The following is a 16,804-nucleotide window of genomic DNA, read 5'->3' on the forward strand; positions in this document are numbered from 1 at the left end:
CTCTCCCCCAGCTCATTGCCTGCAAACATCCTCAGGATGGGAGAGAAGCTGATGCCCTTACTTGAGTTGCTGTCAACAATTAGTGTCTTCCTGCTCCTATAACTCAACTGTCCTGCCTCACTGAACAAAGTAACACCAAAAGGTAGGAAAGGATGCTGGGGGAGAGAAGCACTGAAGACAAACTTCTCATACTTTATAATTTTGTCTATGACCAGTATGCTGAACTTTGTATCTTGGACAAAATTATTCCTCCCTATTGGCTGATCCTACTACCCTAAACACTTAATGAATGGGTTCAGAGAAATTCACATAGGGTGAGTTTTGAGGCTAGTTCTTTTTTTCCCCCTAAAAATGAAGCTCTGACAATATTCTGGTTTTCTGGTTAAAATTTACTATTGTTTTATCAAATCTCAACCCATAAAGAAAATTTTGATTGAATTTTAAATTTTCATTTGTTTTATAAATATAGCTGTGTTAATTCTACCAAGTCCTTTGGACATGGAAGACAGACAATCTAATGCAGGATATTCACAGATCTTTTGAATTCTGTTTTTTTTTAAAGCTATCTGTGTCTTATAAAAGTCTACCTGTTAATCTGCAATCAATTTTCTTTGTTGACAACACAATTGTTTTAGTAAACTCATGAGAATTTAGTAAGAGGAAATTCTGTTTAATGCTGTGTTTTCTTTTAGAATTATTAACCTTTTCATCACCTATCACAGATAGGTGTTCCCTACTTATTATTTGGAATCTGGCTAAGTACTGAAAGGTGAACATCATCCTTGGGAAAAATGTTATTTCCCACTTGGAAAACATAATTTTGATATTGTAGTGCTAAAATATTCTTTTTGAGCTTTCTGAAAACTAAGGGATATCTTTTAATCTCCCACATAAATGAATAAATTCTGAGTTTGAGTAGGAAATTGCAACTTTTACAAGATTCTGATGGAATTTTGTATTTCAGGGTTTTTTTTTTGCTGTTGCAGACAAGTTTTACAGAATTAATTGTAAACCAAAGCTGATTTTTTTTTTTTGCCTTTTGGAAGGAAATTGGAGTTAAGTAACTTGCCCAAGGTTACATGGCTAGTATTTTTGTGTGGGTGTTAAGTGTCTCAGGCCGGAACCGAACTGGGGTCCTCCGGACTCCAGGGCCGGCACTTTACTCACTGCACCACCTAGCCACCCTGAAAGCTGATTTTTTTTTTTGAGACAAATGATGGTACTATCGAACAATTCCTGTTTCTGTCCCAAGGAGTACAAAAAATTGGCTTGATTTTGAATCAGGTGACTCTTTCATAATACAATGATGATGATATTATGTATTGAGTTCAAATTCATGTAGAATGCTAAACTTTACAAAATGTTTTCTTCACAACAACCCAATGAGTTAGTAGTGCAAGTACTATTATTTTCCATTTTACAGATGAAGATATTGAGGCTTAGAAAGAAAAAGTGGCTTGCCTGTTCTAAGACATGAGCAAATTGGAGTTCAAGAGGTTACTCACAGTCATCATGCTACGAGTCGGTAGAATAGGACTCCTGACTCTTAATCCCCTTCCATTATGCCATCCTGCCTCTCAAACCATGAATCAATAAATCAGTACATCCATCAACAAGTACTGAGTACCTACTATGTTGCAGGAAACGTTCTAAGAGTTGAGGATATAGATACAAAGAATAAAATAATCCATACTTCCAAGGAGTTTGCATTCTATACCAAACTTCTTGTGCACTATAAGTAGTTCCATGTGTAAAAAGGCCATGGCAGAGAGAACAGGGTGCTGGACTTGGAGTCAGGAAGACCAGAGTTCAAATCCTGCCTCAGATACTTATTGCTATGTAACCTTAGGTCAGTTGCTTAATTGCTCACAGCCTCAGTTTCCTCAGATGTAAAATGGGAAAAACAATAGCACCTACTTCACAGGGTTGTTGGATAAAATGAAATAATACACATAAAACACTTTATGAATCTTAATGTATTGCACAGATGTTAGTTATTACAATGACATCATAAGATTTTAAAGTTGGAAGAGATACTTTAGAAATTGTCTAGGTTAGGCCAACTTGACATTTTACAAGAGATGAAACTCCTGAGAGGTGAGTGGCTTTAACCTGAGCTCCTATGGTAACAAGATTGTGTTCCCTTTGTGGAAAAGTGAGCTGGCAAGCTGAACTCTGGGATTCTAGATTCTGGACCTGCCAAGAACAAGTTCTGTGACCTTTTGTAAATCACTTCAGTGTCCTCACCTACAAAATGGAAAGGTTGGATTAATAGAGCTTTATTTTCTAGGATGCGTATTTAGAGTGGAAACACAATAGGATAATAAACTGAGTGAGGACAATTAGTTGCCTTAGAGATGTGAAAAAGGCATGGATTCGGAGTCAGAGTCGGTGGACCTGGCTTCAGAATCTGGCTCTACCCCTTAACACTTGGGTGATTTTGGCCGAGTAACATCACATCTTGGTACCTTACCTTATTCATCTTTAAAATGAAAAGGTTGGATGAGGTGGTCTTTGAGATGACTGCCAGTTCTGGATCAATGACTCTATAATCCCATGATCCTGTGCATTCTCATACTATTATTATTCTTTACAAAATGTAAACAAACCTGTCTTTCCTAATTTATTTGATATAGCATGTTATATAGAACCATGGACATTTGGGAGCTTCAACATGATACAAAAAAGAGAAACTCTCTGGAAAAGGAATTTGTAGTTCTGTGGGTTGATTCTGAAAGATAAATTTATCTGCCTCAGAAATGTTATCTAGGGCAGGGAAAATTGAGATAAGAATAGTGTGGTTTAGTGGAAAGAACTGAGTGAATGGAGAAAACTATGTCAGGAGTCTAGTTCTGGTTCTGCTGATAACAAGTTTTATGACCTTTTGCAAATCACTTCAGTCTCCTCATCTACAAAATGTGAAGGTTGGATTGAAAGATCTTTAAATTTGGGAACACATTTAAAAAAGAAATCTGATAGAATAATAAGCTGAGTGAGTACATGGAAAAATGTCCTGGTTCACTAGACACAGAAGCTTAATTATTCTTGGCTCTGAGGGTAAATCCTTAAGAGAGACCCTACAGATATCCTTCTCTTTGGGGTTTAACAGAAACCTGCCCCAATTGGTTAATGAATGCCATGATTAGGATTGTTTTGATACAGCAGATTCTCACACTGGGTTGGACTAGATGCCTAATGAGTTTGAATTCGAACAGAAAGAACTTTAGGTTTAAAGTCCAAGGATTTGTGCAGAGCTAAGTAAGTTACTTCATATCTCTATATCTCAGTTTCTTCCTTTTTAAAACGAAGGAATTGGGTTAGATGAATATAATGTCCTTTCCAGTTCTAAAATCCTCTGATCCCATGGGTCAACATTAGCATGGTCAGGATTGGATCAGTATCCTTGGTTTTACTCCAACTCCATCCCTAACAGATCTGAGCACTAGTAGTAATATTTGTGCTCCAGAATTCCCTAGTTTAGGGATAATTCAATCAACAGACATTTCTTAAACACCCACCATGAATTGAGTACTCTGCTGGGTTCTGGGAATACAAATACAAAAGCAAACTAGTTTCCACCCTCAAAAACCTTATAATCTATAAGAAATGAAGCATCCCAAGAATCTTTCCTCATTTGTGCAGAAAAATCAGACCTATTTTCTCCACACTGGTCCAGAACTTGACTAGCCTTTGTGGTCAGGAGAGTTAAGGTAGTGCTTGCTTTGGTCCTGACTTTAATGCATTCTCCTTCATGTTAAGCAGCAGCTTATCACTAACTAACCTGAGGAACATGGGAGGTTTGGTGGGTAGCTAGAATAGAGACTAACAAATGGTTCTGTAGGAGAACAGCAAAATGTGTTCCCAAACCAAGTCCCACCCACACTCTGGGTATGATTGCTTATGCAAAAACCAATTAGTTCCATTCCCATATCATCTTTCTTTTCTTGGGTTAAGTAAAGAAGAGTAACCTAGTGAGGGTGAGTAATGAATTTAAATGATTTCTTGTTTTTTTTTTTTCTTTGCTCGTTTTTGGGAAGGCAGTTGGGGTTAAGTGACTTGCCCAAAGTCACATGGCTAGTAAGTGTGTCAAGTGTCTAAGGCCATATTTGAACTCAGGTCCTCCTGACTCCAGGGCCAGTACTCTATTCACTGCACCACCTAGCCGCCCTGAATCTAAATGATTTCTAAGCTACTGTGTTATAAAAGTTTTAAGAGGAATGCTAATTAATGATCAGTAATAATAGGTCCAAAGAGACTCTTGGTTTACTAAGAACAGAGAGACACCAGGGAATAGCATGGTATTGAGAGTTAGGAAGGTGTATTAAAATCCCACCTCTGAAACTGTATGATTCTGGATAAGTCATATAATTTCCCTGCCTTCCCTCTGTTCTTTCCTTTTTATCCTGTATATAGCATGCTTTGTTTTTATTTGTTTGCATTTTGTTTTCCCTGTTATATTGTAAGCTATTTGAAGGCAGGGACTATCTTTTGCCTCTTTTTGTGTCCCCAGCATTTAGCACAGTATCCTGCACATAATAGGTGCTTAATAAATATTTATTGAATTGAAATATATGTAAAATGAGAATAGTGATACCTGTAGTCCCTAACTCACAAGATCATTTTGAGAGTCAAATGCCACAATATCCATAAAGCACTTTTCAATCTTTAAAGTGATATATAAATTCAGGTTACTATTAATAAGGGATAAATCTTTCCTCTATTGTACTGCTTTGCCTTCAAAGGGTTCCTGAGGGTCCAGGGACTAATACTTGTGAACCCTTAGGTGGAAAGCAGAGGTACCAAGTATGTAGAAAGTTATAGGGCAAAGGTTATTTGCCTTTTGTTGTAAACTGAATCTCTCTCTCTCTTTTTTCGTCTTTTTGGAGGGGGTGAAGGCAGAGCAATTGGGGTTAAGTGACTTGCCCAAGGTCACACAGCTAGTTAAGTGTCAAGTATCTGAGGCTAGATTTGGACTCAGGTACTCCTGACTCCAGTGCCAGTACTGTATTCACTGAGCCACTGTAGCAGCAAGCACCCCAGCATCCCCAGGATGGCTGCCAACACAGGTTCTTAGATCTGCTTTTCTGAAGGAAAGCAACTCAAAATGGGTTAACAATCTTGCTTTAATCAAACATATGTCATTTACCTAGTTCAGGGGGAAAAGGTCAACACCCCAGACTTCAGAGAATACAGATAGAAGTTACAAGAAGACAGAGAAACAGATCAAGCAGACCAGCCTTCAACTGTCTGACCATTACATCCATATACCTAGTCACAGTTACCAGAGAGGGAAGCATCAACATCTGGGTTTTCAAAGCTGGGGGGCTCAACAGCTGCCCAGAGCCTTGTCTGGTCAAATCACACAATACTTCTCAAACCAAAACAAAGCCTCACATCAGAGTTTATATAGCCTTCTTCTGGCTCAGAGAATGTAACAACCTTCTTGACCCACTGCCCAATCAAAAAGCATTCCACAGGCCCCAGGTGCACTTAAGCCTATCAAAGGGCCTAGGGGCAGGGAAGAGCTAAAATTCCATTTGCATAACAGCCATATAACAGCCCCATAAACTGGATTTCTTTAGGTATGCCCAGGTCTAAAATAGAGGGTTTTTTTGAGTATGCCTAGTTTGCCTAACATGACCTGCTGTATTCCCCACCATAAAGGTGTGATAGTCCTTCCTTTGATTGACTGCCTGTATCTTTAAAAGTGATGAGACTGAAACAAATGCTCTCTTTTCTACCATTTTTCTGCTAGCTCTCTCCAGTTTTTCCAAAACCTTCATGAAGGTGCAGTGTATCATTAGTACCAGAGAGGAGAAAATCCCATACCAGTGGGCTTTGGGAATCAAGTTTCTGTGTCATGGACCCCTTTGGTAGTCTGGTGAAGTCTATGAATTCCTTCTCAAATTAATGTTTGTAAATGTATAAATAAATTACTTAAGGATTACAAAAGAAACCAAAGGTTATTGAAAATAAAGATGTAGCTTTTTTCCTCATACAAGTTTATGGATCCCCTGAAATCTCTAAATGTTTTTGGTGAACCCCAGGTTCACCTACTCTAGGGCTAATTCTGATATAGCTATACTATATATACAGAATTTTATTGGCTCCATGAAAAACAAAACAAAGCAAAACAAAACAATTTTGATTAGGTGAAGCAATGCTAAAAGGGGAAGTTAATTTCAAAAGATCTATGGGCAACTGATCCATGGCAGAGTAGGGGTTTTGTGATTTTTAAGGAAGGGTTTGATTGTAAGTATTAAAAGCAAAATATTGAGGATAAAGGCAATGCTATATGGCGAATATCTAACCTGGAAGGAGCAGCCATGACCAAATCACTGATGAAAGAAGGAATTTCTGTAAAGCCATCATAACTATGAAGTATAATGGAGGATGTAGTTTTTCTCTCACTATTTTGTGGGTCCTAAGATATCTTGGGGGACACTGTGTTACATTTAGTTTTTTCAGGTGGTCTTTGATTATTCCTATGTTTCTAACATACCATGATTCTTTAATTCCATGGATTCAAGGATCCCTTCCTCCCCACCAACCCACATCTCTCAGAGGAAAACAATCTCTATCCTCCCATAATTGGACAGGGATAAGGGTGTGATGGTAAATGTTTAACAGTCAGCTTTCCAAAAAGTATGACATACTTTAAAGTTTAATCTGCATTATTAACATTTTTGCCATCTTTTTTCTAAGTTTAGATAACCAACAAAAAAACAAATGAAACCCTAACTTGTAGTATTCATTTGCTAGTTTCTCAGGTGTAAATACTTACTTTTAATATTTAATAATTGGATCAGGAGTTGATTGGAACTGACTGTGTCTAGCACAACCCTGGACAGGGAGCAAAGTGGCACAGTCATGATCCTGCTATATTGTCATCCATATTTCTATGACTTGTGGTCCCTTATTTATGAAGAGGGAGAGAAGGACTTAAACCTAGGAAAAGAGCATAGATTTCATGGGGTGGTCATGGCAAAAAAAGACAAATTTTACAATTTGTCATGTGTATTAGAAAGAGCTAGGGACTCCCAAATGGTGCTGTTTCTTTTGTTCAAGGAGACTCACAATGAATGCAGGGGGAACTATAATGAACATAAGTAAAAGTAAATGTTTAACTGTAATTTCATATCATCAGCAGTGATGGGAGAAGAGGGAGAGGAGGCATGTGACACTGAAATCATTATGATAGAAAAAGCTGTAAGTAGAAAACTGAAAGGAGAGCAGGATTTGGCCAATTTCTCATGACATGCATCAAAAACAGTATTTTTCATGGCAGGCTAAGGATTTCACAGTATTTGTGGCTTGTGACATTGTGATTTACATGGAGACTAATAAGAGGAAAGAGTGACCACATTCTAAGTGTGGAAGTGAGATGTAACTACATGATAATTGAAATCAAACATGTGTTTTCCTTTCTGGAACCCATCATAAAGGTTCTTTGAGATCAGTGTGACTCTCATCTTGTGCTTTCTGGCTTATCCTGAATATGAAATTTTGTTGGCTGACTTGGGTGGGGGAAGTTCCTTACAAGACTAACTCTCTGGAGAAGTTTATGAGCTTGATTTACTCATTCTGAGAAAGACAGTACATAACTGTCAAAAAAATCAATGACCTGAGAGACATAATGCCTGGGTCCTGGTATCTTTCTAACTACAAACTTTTGGTAAATAATTTAACTCCTTTTGCTCTTAGTTTCCTCCCCTATACAATGAGGAGTTGGAACTAGGTAATTTCTAAAGTTCCTTCCAGCTCTAATATTCTAGGTTTTTGTTCACTTACATACAGACCTTTGTATAAAGAAGAGAAAGCCCATGTACTTATCAGGGCTAATGGTGACAGGAAGAAAATGCATCTGAATGAGCTGAATTCCAGGGCAGAGCAAGTGACTCCATCAAGGAAAGGAAGTCTGCTGTGTTCACCATGGTCAGGTCTCCTTTAGGACAATGGTCCTTCAAGCATCATTCAGGATCACTAGTACTTAGGGGTCTTCCAGAGGGCCTGAAGGCTAGTCTCATAGAGTTTCACACTGATAGTATGATGAAGTCTGTTGTTTGGAGCCTTATATGATTTGTTCATTTACCTCATCAGAAGCAGTCCCATTCTTTCTATTAATTCTTTTGAGGACTTTTTGTAATGCCACGTGTGAGCAGCCAAGACAGATGGTTCACTTTAATTTGCTGAAACTGTTCTGTGGATTTAAGATAGACTTTAAATTCTTCAGAGTCATAAGTATACATTTTTGAAGCTGAAAAAAACCCAAAGAGGGGCGGCCAGGTAGCACAGCAAGTAAGAGCACCGGCTCCAGTGTTGAGAAGACCTGGAGATCGAATCCCGGGCTCAGACACTCAGCACCCACCCAGAAACACCTGGCCATGTAACCTTGAGCAAGTTACTTAACCCCAATTGCTTAGGGGTGGCCAGGTGGCTCAGCGAGTAAGAGTACCGGCTCCAGTGTTGGGATGACTTGGAGATCGAATCCCGGGCTCAGACACTCAGCACCACACCCAGAAATAACTGGCCGTGTAACCTTGAGCAAGTTACTTAACCCTGATTGCTTAAAAATAAATAAATAAATAAATAAAAATTAAAAAAACGAAAAAAACCCAAAGTAAGACAGGTTTGACTGGGACATGATACAAGAGGCAGAAGCCCACATAGGGATTTTCAGGAAACTGAGGGGAAAAAAAGCTCAGCCTAGGGTAAAGCTGTTGCTATCATTGTTACTGGGGGTCAAGTAGGTAGGGAAGGAAATCTGCCCTGGGATGATGACATCTGTTCCCTTTAAGTTTTCTGCCTGAGGGCAAAGTCCCATGGCCTTGCCCTAGTCATGGCTCCAGACTTCAGAGTTAGGTTATCATAATGAACATGTCAGTATGCTTAGTATCTTGCTTAGTCTAACAGCTATATCTGGAAGGTCAGATGGATAGCAATCTCTTTGGGTCAACTTATTGCCTGCTCAAATTTATATGTATTATATAATATTAATAATATAATACATTAATATTATAAAATATTAATATATATTTTGCTACAACAACTCATGAAGACTGCTTAATACTCTGAGGAGTTGTCAGGCATGTGTTGGAAAATGTTTAATGACTGAATCTTTGTAAAGTATAGCATATTTTAAAGTTTAATCTGCATTATTAACATTTTTCTCCATCACTTTCTTAAGTTTGGACCACCAATAAAGCCAAAAAATAATCAAATCTTGATTTATACTGTTTGCTGATTTCCAAGGTGTAAATATGCTCATACCGAAAATTTAACAATAGGCTCTTGTAAGATAGTATGAGCTGCCTGCAGCACTAGCCTAATTCCAGTGAAGATAGCAAACTATATCAAAACTACATTAAAAAAAACCCAACAAAACATGGATCTTTTGAAGTAATGAGGAAAGAAATCTTACTGATGCAGTTAATTGTATAAAATGTTTTACTTGGTTGTTGTTTTTTTGTGCTTAAAGAGTACCAAAATGTCATCACTATGTTGAGGTCAAGGTTCATTGAATCTTACTGTGGCTGTTAAGACCAATATGAGGTTGGAAGGCTCTACTATAAGATGGGCACAAATAGTCCATATGAATATTTGGAGTGGAGATGTCTCTGAATTTGCATGTCTCATATCTTTTGAGCTATTGCAATTCTGCTTTGCTCATGGGGCACGGCACCTCCTTTGAGGCAGGCATGCCATGCTAAGCAGTCCTGTTCCAGTGTCTCCCATGTCTTACAATTGATTCCAAAATTCTTCAGGGAGAACTTGAGAATGTCCTTGTGTCTCTTCTGATCTCTTTGTGAGCACTTGTCTGAGTTCTCCATAAAATAGTCTTTTAGAAGAATGTATGTTTGGCATTTGAACAATGTAACCAGCCCATCAGAGTTGTGCTCTCTGTAGTTGAATTTGAATACTTAACAGTGGAGCTCAAGAAAAGACCTCAGTGGGGGTGGCTAAGAGGCGCAGTGAGTAAAAGCTCTGGTCCGGGAGTCAGGAGGACCGGAGTTCAGTTCCGGCCTCAGACACTTAACACCCACACACACACACAAAATTAGCCATGTAACCTTGGGCAAGTTACTTAATGCCCCTCCCCCCCCCCCCAAAAAAAAAGAAAGAAAAGACCTCAGTGTCTGGTCCCTCGTCTTGCAGGTAATTTTCAGAATCTTTCTAAGACAATTCAAATGGAAACAATTTAGTTTACTGGCATAGTGCTAGTATCTTGTCCAGATTTCACAGTCACACAAGAATGAGGCCAACACAACAACTCTGTAGAACTTCAGTCTAAAGCCTCTTCTCTCCCATACTTTCCTTCTGAGCCTCACAGACACTGAGGTAGCTCTGGCAATGGGTATATCAATCTCATCATCTATGTGTCATCCCCAGAAAGTATACTATCAAGGTAAGTGAACTTATCAACTAAATTCAAAATTTCTCCATTTGCTGTAACCAGTGGTTCCATGTATGGCTGGTGTGGTGCTGGCAGGTGGAGAATCTCCATTTTCTTGGCATTAATTATCAGGTCAAAATTAGCACAAGTGGCCGTGAATTGATCCATACTCTGTTGCACTTCAGCCTCAGAGGCTGTATTGAGTGTAAAAGTGATGTTCCAACTCTCCCTTCAATTGAATCTTGGTTCATAGCCTTTTATTTTTTTCTTAAAAAATTAATTAATTTATTTTTAATTTTTAACATTTACTTCCATAAGTTTAAAAATTTTTCCCCCTTCCTTCCCTCTCTCTCCCCAAGAGAGCCTACAATATTATATAGGTTTTACATATACATTCCTACTAAAATATTTTCACATTAGTCATGTTGTATAGAAGAATTATAATGCATGAAAAAGAAAAAACAAAACAAGTCTGCTTTGCTTTTTCTCTGGTTGTGGATGTCATTTTCTATCATGAGTCCTTTGGAAATGTTTTAGGTCCTTGCATTGCTGAGAAGGTCTAAGTCTATCAAAGTCAGTCATCACAGGCTGTGGCTGTTACTGTGTACAATGTTTTTCTGGTTCTGCTCCCCTCACTCAGCATCAGTTCATATAAGTCTTTCCAGGTTTTTCTGAAGTCCACCCGTTCATCATTTCTTATAGCACAGTAGTATTCCATTACATTCATATGCCACAACTTGTTCAGCTATTCCCCAAATGATGGGCATCCTTTCAATTTCCAGTTCATGGCTACCATAAGAGAGCTGCTATAAATATTTTTGTACGTGTGGATCCTTTCTCAATTTTTGTGGTCTCTTTGGGATACAGCCCTAGAAATGGTATTGCTGGGTCAAAAGGTATGCACATTTTTATAGTCCTTTGGGCATAGTTCCAAATTGCTCTCTAGAATGGTTGGATTAGCTCACAGCTCCACCAACAATGAATTAGTGTTCCAACTTCCCCACATCTTCTCCAACATTTATCATTTTCCTGTTTTGTCATGTTAGCTAATCTGATAGGTGTGATGTGGTACCTCAGAGTTGTTTTGATTTGAATCTCTCTAATCAATAGTGATTTAGAGCATTTTTTCATATGACTAGAGATAGCTTTAATTTCTTCCTCTGAAAAATACTGTTCATATCCTTTGAGCATTTATGAATTGGCAAATGACTTGTGTTCTTGTAAATTTGACTCGGTTCTCTATATATTTTAGAAATCAGATCTTTATCAGAGATACTAGTTGTAAAAATTCTTTCCCAGTTTTCTGCTTCTCTCCTAATCTTGGTTGCATTGGCTTCATTTGTACACTTTCCAATTTAATGTAATCAAAATAATCCATTTTGTACTTCATAATGTTCTCTATCTCTTGTTTGGTCACAAATTCCTCTCCATAAATCTGACAGATAAACTATTCCTTGGTCCCCTAATTTGTTTAAAGTATCATCCTTCATATCTAATTGTGTACGCATTTGGACTTAATTTTGGTATATATTGTCATATGTTGTCCTATGCCCAGTTTCTGCCATACTCTTTTCCAGTTTTCCCAGCAGTTTTTCTCAAATAGAGAGTTCTTATCCCAGAAGCTGGGGTCTTTGGGTTTATCAAACAGTAGATTGCTATAATCATTGACTACTCTGTCTTATGTACCTAACTTATTCCACTGATCTACCCTTATATTTCTTAGCCAGTACTAAGTGGTTTTGATGATTGCTACTTTATAAAACAATTTAAAAATCTGGTATGGCTAGGCCACCTTCCCTAGCATTTCTTCTTTTCATTAATTCCCTTGACATTCTGAACCTTTTGTTCTTCCAGATAATTTTTTTTTTGCTTTTTGGAGGGGGAAGGTAGGGCAACTGGAGTTAAGTGACTTGCCCAAGGTCACATGGCTAGTTTTAGTGTCTAAGGCCGGATTTGAACTCAGGTCCATCTGACTCCAGGGCCGGTGTTCTATTCACTGTGCCACCTCGCTGCCCCTCAGATAAATTTTGATATTCTTTTTTCTAGCTCTATAAAATAATTTTTTGGTAGTTTGATTGGCATGGTACTGAATAAGTGAATTAATTTGGGTAGAATTGTCATTTTTATTATATTAGCTTGACCTACCCATGAGCAACTGATGTTTTTTCCAATTATTTAGATCTGATTTTATTTGTGTAAAAAGTGTTTTGTAATTGTGTTCATATAGTCCCTAGGTTTGTTTTTGGCAGGTAGATTCCCAAATATTTTATAATGTTTACAATAACTTTAAATGGCATTTCTCTATCTCTTGCTGTTAGGCTTTGTTAGTAATATATAGAAATGCTGAGGATTTATGTGAGTTTATTTTACATCCTGCAACATTGCTGAAGTTGTTTATTATTTAAAGTAGTTTTTTACTTGATTCTCTAAATATATTATCATATCATCTACAAAAAGTGATAACAGTTTCTTCTGTGCCTATTCTAATACCTTCAATTTCTTTTTATTCTCTTATTGCTAAAGCTAATGTTTCTAGTACCATATTGAATAACAGTGGTGATAACGGACATCATTGTTTCACCTCTGATCTTATTGGAAATGCATCTAGCTTATCCCCATTACACATAATGCTTGCTGATGGTTTTAGGTAGATGCTATTTATCATTTTAAGGAAGGCTCCATTTATTCCTATGTTCTCTAGTGTTTTTTTTTAAATAGGAATGGGTGTTGTATTTTGTCAAAAATAGCCTTTCCAAGTACAATAATTTACTATTAGTGTGGTGGCTGATGCCATTTGGTTGATCAACCAAATGGTTGATGCCATTTTCATCTTGGTTGAAAGTGTCTTGACAACATTGCTGAAAACATTATGCTTAAAAGCATGCACACAATAAGTACACAGCCCTGCTTCTCTCCACTGGTAATGGGGAAATTTTGACAGCATTTTCCAGTAATAAGAACCCTGGCAAGCATAGCATCATTGAACAGGTATATAATGCTGATGAACTTCTCTGGATAACCAAATTTTATCATGATCTTCCACAGGCCCTCATGACTGATAGTATCAAAGACATTGGTCAGATCAACACATATTGTGTACAGACCTCTGTTCTTCTTCTGGAGCTGTCCATATTGACTGTTCCTCAGCTCTTTCTGAAGCCACACTGGCTCTCATGCAGATGACCATCTTCTGGGTGAAGGATAAGCCTATTATGGAGTACTATGGCAAGAATCTTGCCAGCAATGACTAAGAGAGAGAACTCCCTGTGATTGTCACAGGATAATCTGTTTTCTTTTCTGTTATAGAGATGGATAATGGAGGTATCTTTATTCAGCTTTTAGGAGAGCTCCTGCCTCATAAAACTCAGCTGTTACAGAATTAGCACCAGTCACTTTGCCATGTGAGAGGAACCTAATGGAATTCAAATCACTTTTTCAGTAGGATGTTTGGCTATAGAGGAATTGATTCAACCTGAGGTATACAGTCAGTGGCTTCAGCATGATGGTCTGTTGAAAACACTATGGAAGTGTTCATCCCATCTCTGCAGGATCATGTCCTTATCACTAATCAATGTGGCTTCATCAGCACTGAGCAGTTGAGATGTGCCTTAGGTTCTCTGACCCAAAAATAGCCTTTAGGGTAAAGTGTTTTGGATTGTTACTATCAGGGTAAAACTGAATTTCAATTGCCTTCTTACTGAGTCAAGAATCCATCTGTCTAAGCTTCACTGCATTTTACTTTTGATGGAGCTAAATGCTGCCTTCTTAGAGACTGATGACCTATCCTTCTGGTAAACCTTGTGTAGTTCTCTTTTTTCACCCAGCAGCTTCTGAATTTCCCCATCATCTTCACTAAACCAATCTTAATGTTTGTAAGTGTTCTGACCCAGATGAATAAATGCTGTGGTGTATACCAAATCTCTTTTCTGCTTCACTGTTGTCAACATGTTGGCTCAACTTTCCCTCCAAGTTACCAAGGAACTGTTCACTCAGAGAAGAGAAGAGCTCTAATCAATTTACATTAATTATTCTGGTGGTCATCTTGCCTTGGGGTCACCACTTTTATTGAATGCAAATGTTTATCTTGGAGAGGATAAATCTATGAAAGGTCCAGTACGCTGTACCACATCTCACCTTCCTCACTCTCACATACTTTTTGTCTGTTTTTCTTTTAATGATATGTCTATTAAATACCAATGTTTGATGTGAGGGTGCATCCATGAAGTTTTATTGTGTTTAGGTAAATGGAAGATAGTGTTGGTGATGAGAAGGTCTTGAGATGCACAAGTGTTAAATAGTAAATGACTGTTGCTGTTGCTGTCTCCAACTGCAGTTCTCCCAAGCATTCCCTGCCATGTTGGCTAGTTTGTGCCTACTTTGGTGTTAGTGTCACCTAGAATCATAAGTGTGTCTTTTTTTGGCACATTGATGATGAGGGTCTCCAGGTCTTCCTAAAATATTTCTTTGACCTCATCAGGGTTTATCATGGTGGGAGCATTGACACTGGCAATAGTGATGTGGCACTTTCTGGCAAGTGGCAATTACACTGTCGGGAGTCTGTCATTCACTCCTTTGGGGAGGCATAAAAGCTTGTTGTCCAGATAGTTTTGATTGCAAAACCTTCATCAGCTTCACAAAGCTCCCCATTACTTCAGCCATTCCAGAGAAACATGTATTCAGCTCTGATAAGCTTGCCTTCTCTTACCAGCTTTGTTTCACTCAGGACTGCTATTTGGATGTGATATCTGCTGAGTTCTCTTGCAACAAGAGCTATTTGTTCATCAGGTCTACTGGATTTCATGTTGTCCATAAGAATGTGTACATTCCATCTACCAAGAGTGAGTAGAGTCATCTTCACAAAAATTTTTGTACGTGTTTTTGTGTGTGTGATTTGACTGCAGGGTGGAATCCCTACCTGTCATGGTAAGCAGGCTAGGGTTAGGTTGGGTGAAGCAAACATTTTTAGGGTTCATTTTCTAGCCCCTTTCTTGCACCAGGAGGTGAGCAGTGCAGTCCTTAAAAAGCCTGCTCTGACACCCAGGAGGCTGCTGAATACCACTACTGCTTCAGTCCAGTGAGAAGATGATCTTATGGTCTGGGCTGCTGTGTACAGGCAGTGATTTCAGTTCCCAGTGTATCTGTATCTTCTGCTTCATCACTTGCCTATTGCCACAAGACTTTGAGGTGGGTAAAAATTATAAAATGGAATGGGTGATGTCTTTTGACTCATGCATAAATTTGATTTAGGTGAAGCAGAGTTGCATGAAGTTATCAACCTCACTCTCTCTTCCAGAATCATCAGAGTTCAGTGGCAAGACAAAAATCAAGACAACTGGTGATGGTTCAGGATGCAGTGGATGACATCAGTGTCTTTGCTGTCTTACCAAGCTCTATGCCTTCATGACCATTGGAACAAATTGTTCTCATCTTCCCATTCCACCAAAGGAAGTCTTTACATGCTTGGGGTAGATATTTTGCTAACATACCTGCAGGTTTGAGGCCTGTTGGTTACACTCAACCTGGTTTAACCTGTCAAAAAGATTTATCAGGATGTGACTGCTACGTATGCTATGGCTTCTTGATGCCACAGGTGAGAACGGTGTGACTGGTTGGATAACAAAGGAGGAAAGCAGCCCAGAAAAGGGGTTGGCAGCCCTCACACTAGAGGTACCAGCCTTCCCTGAACACCCATACCCCTCAAAATGCTTTACTACACAAATGTTAAATAGGAAAGATGACAATAAGTTGAAGGAGAGAATGAAACCAAGAAATACGGTTTCTTAATGATAAAAAGATTTTTTCACAAAAAATCAACATGTTATATAAAAAGATTGATGAATATAAAGTAAAGTTATATTAGGTGTTCCAAGAAAATTCAAATTTAATTGAAACAGGAAAGCTAAGACATTTTTATAATCAGCATAGGGACTTTGTACTACACTTAATTCAGAAAAGAAATTTAGATTCATGACACTACTTTCTAAGCAGCTACAGATAGGTGGCAGAGACCCAAAGAATTGCTTCCATCAATAATGAAAATATTACATGCAGAGTCAAGTAATTTTATACTTTGCATAAGGGATCACAGGGTTTCATTTCATAGCCAAATCCAGAACTCTATGGCAAGAAATTGATCTCGTGTTTCAGAATTCATTACTCAAAGGGTCTATGACATTTCAGAAAAAAAAATGAATGGAGAAAACATCAGGAGTCAGCCTTTGACAACAAATGAAGAATTTTGGATAAATATCCAGAGATGTTCAATAATTTAAAGATTCATTGAAAAAACTTTCACTTCATATAACAGTTATAGCCATCTCTAAATTAAAGAAACCAGAGTTATATACATGCCCCTTGCTGTACCTGTTTTAGCTATTAGAAACACAAGAGTCTGGTGGTACCTAAAAAGGA

At 38.1% G+C, this 16,804-nt stretch overlaps 1 long non-coding RNA gene across 1 annotated transcript in view; it reads left to right on the plus strand.

The window, feature by feature from the left end:
* LOC138143000 (uncharacterized) overlaps window positions 1-15,681 on the plus strand; it is a 53,478-nt gene extending 37,797 nt beyond the window's left edge. The window contains exons 2-3 of the long non-coding RNA XR_011163581.1: window positions 15,102-15,231; window positions 15,391-15,681. This is a non-coding gene — a long non-coding RNA (uncharacterized lncRNA). The remainder of the gene's footprint in view (window positions 1-15,101; window positions 15,232-15,390) is intronic.
* The last annotated feature ends 1,123 nt before the right edge of the window (window positions 15,682-16,804 follow it).

This window comes from Petaurus breviceps, unplaced genomic scaffold (assembly GCF_028583685.1).
Source record: "Petaurus breviceps papuanus isolate PSGF00001 unplaced genomic scaffold, PetGlider_PUasm1.0 90625, whole genome shotgun sequence".
Taxonomy (NCBI): Eukaryota; Metazoa; Chordata; class Mammalia; order Diprotodontia; family Petauridae; genus Petaurus; species Petaurus breviceps.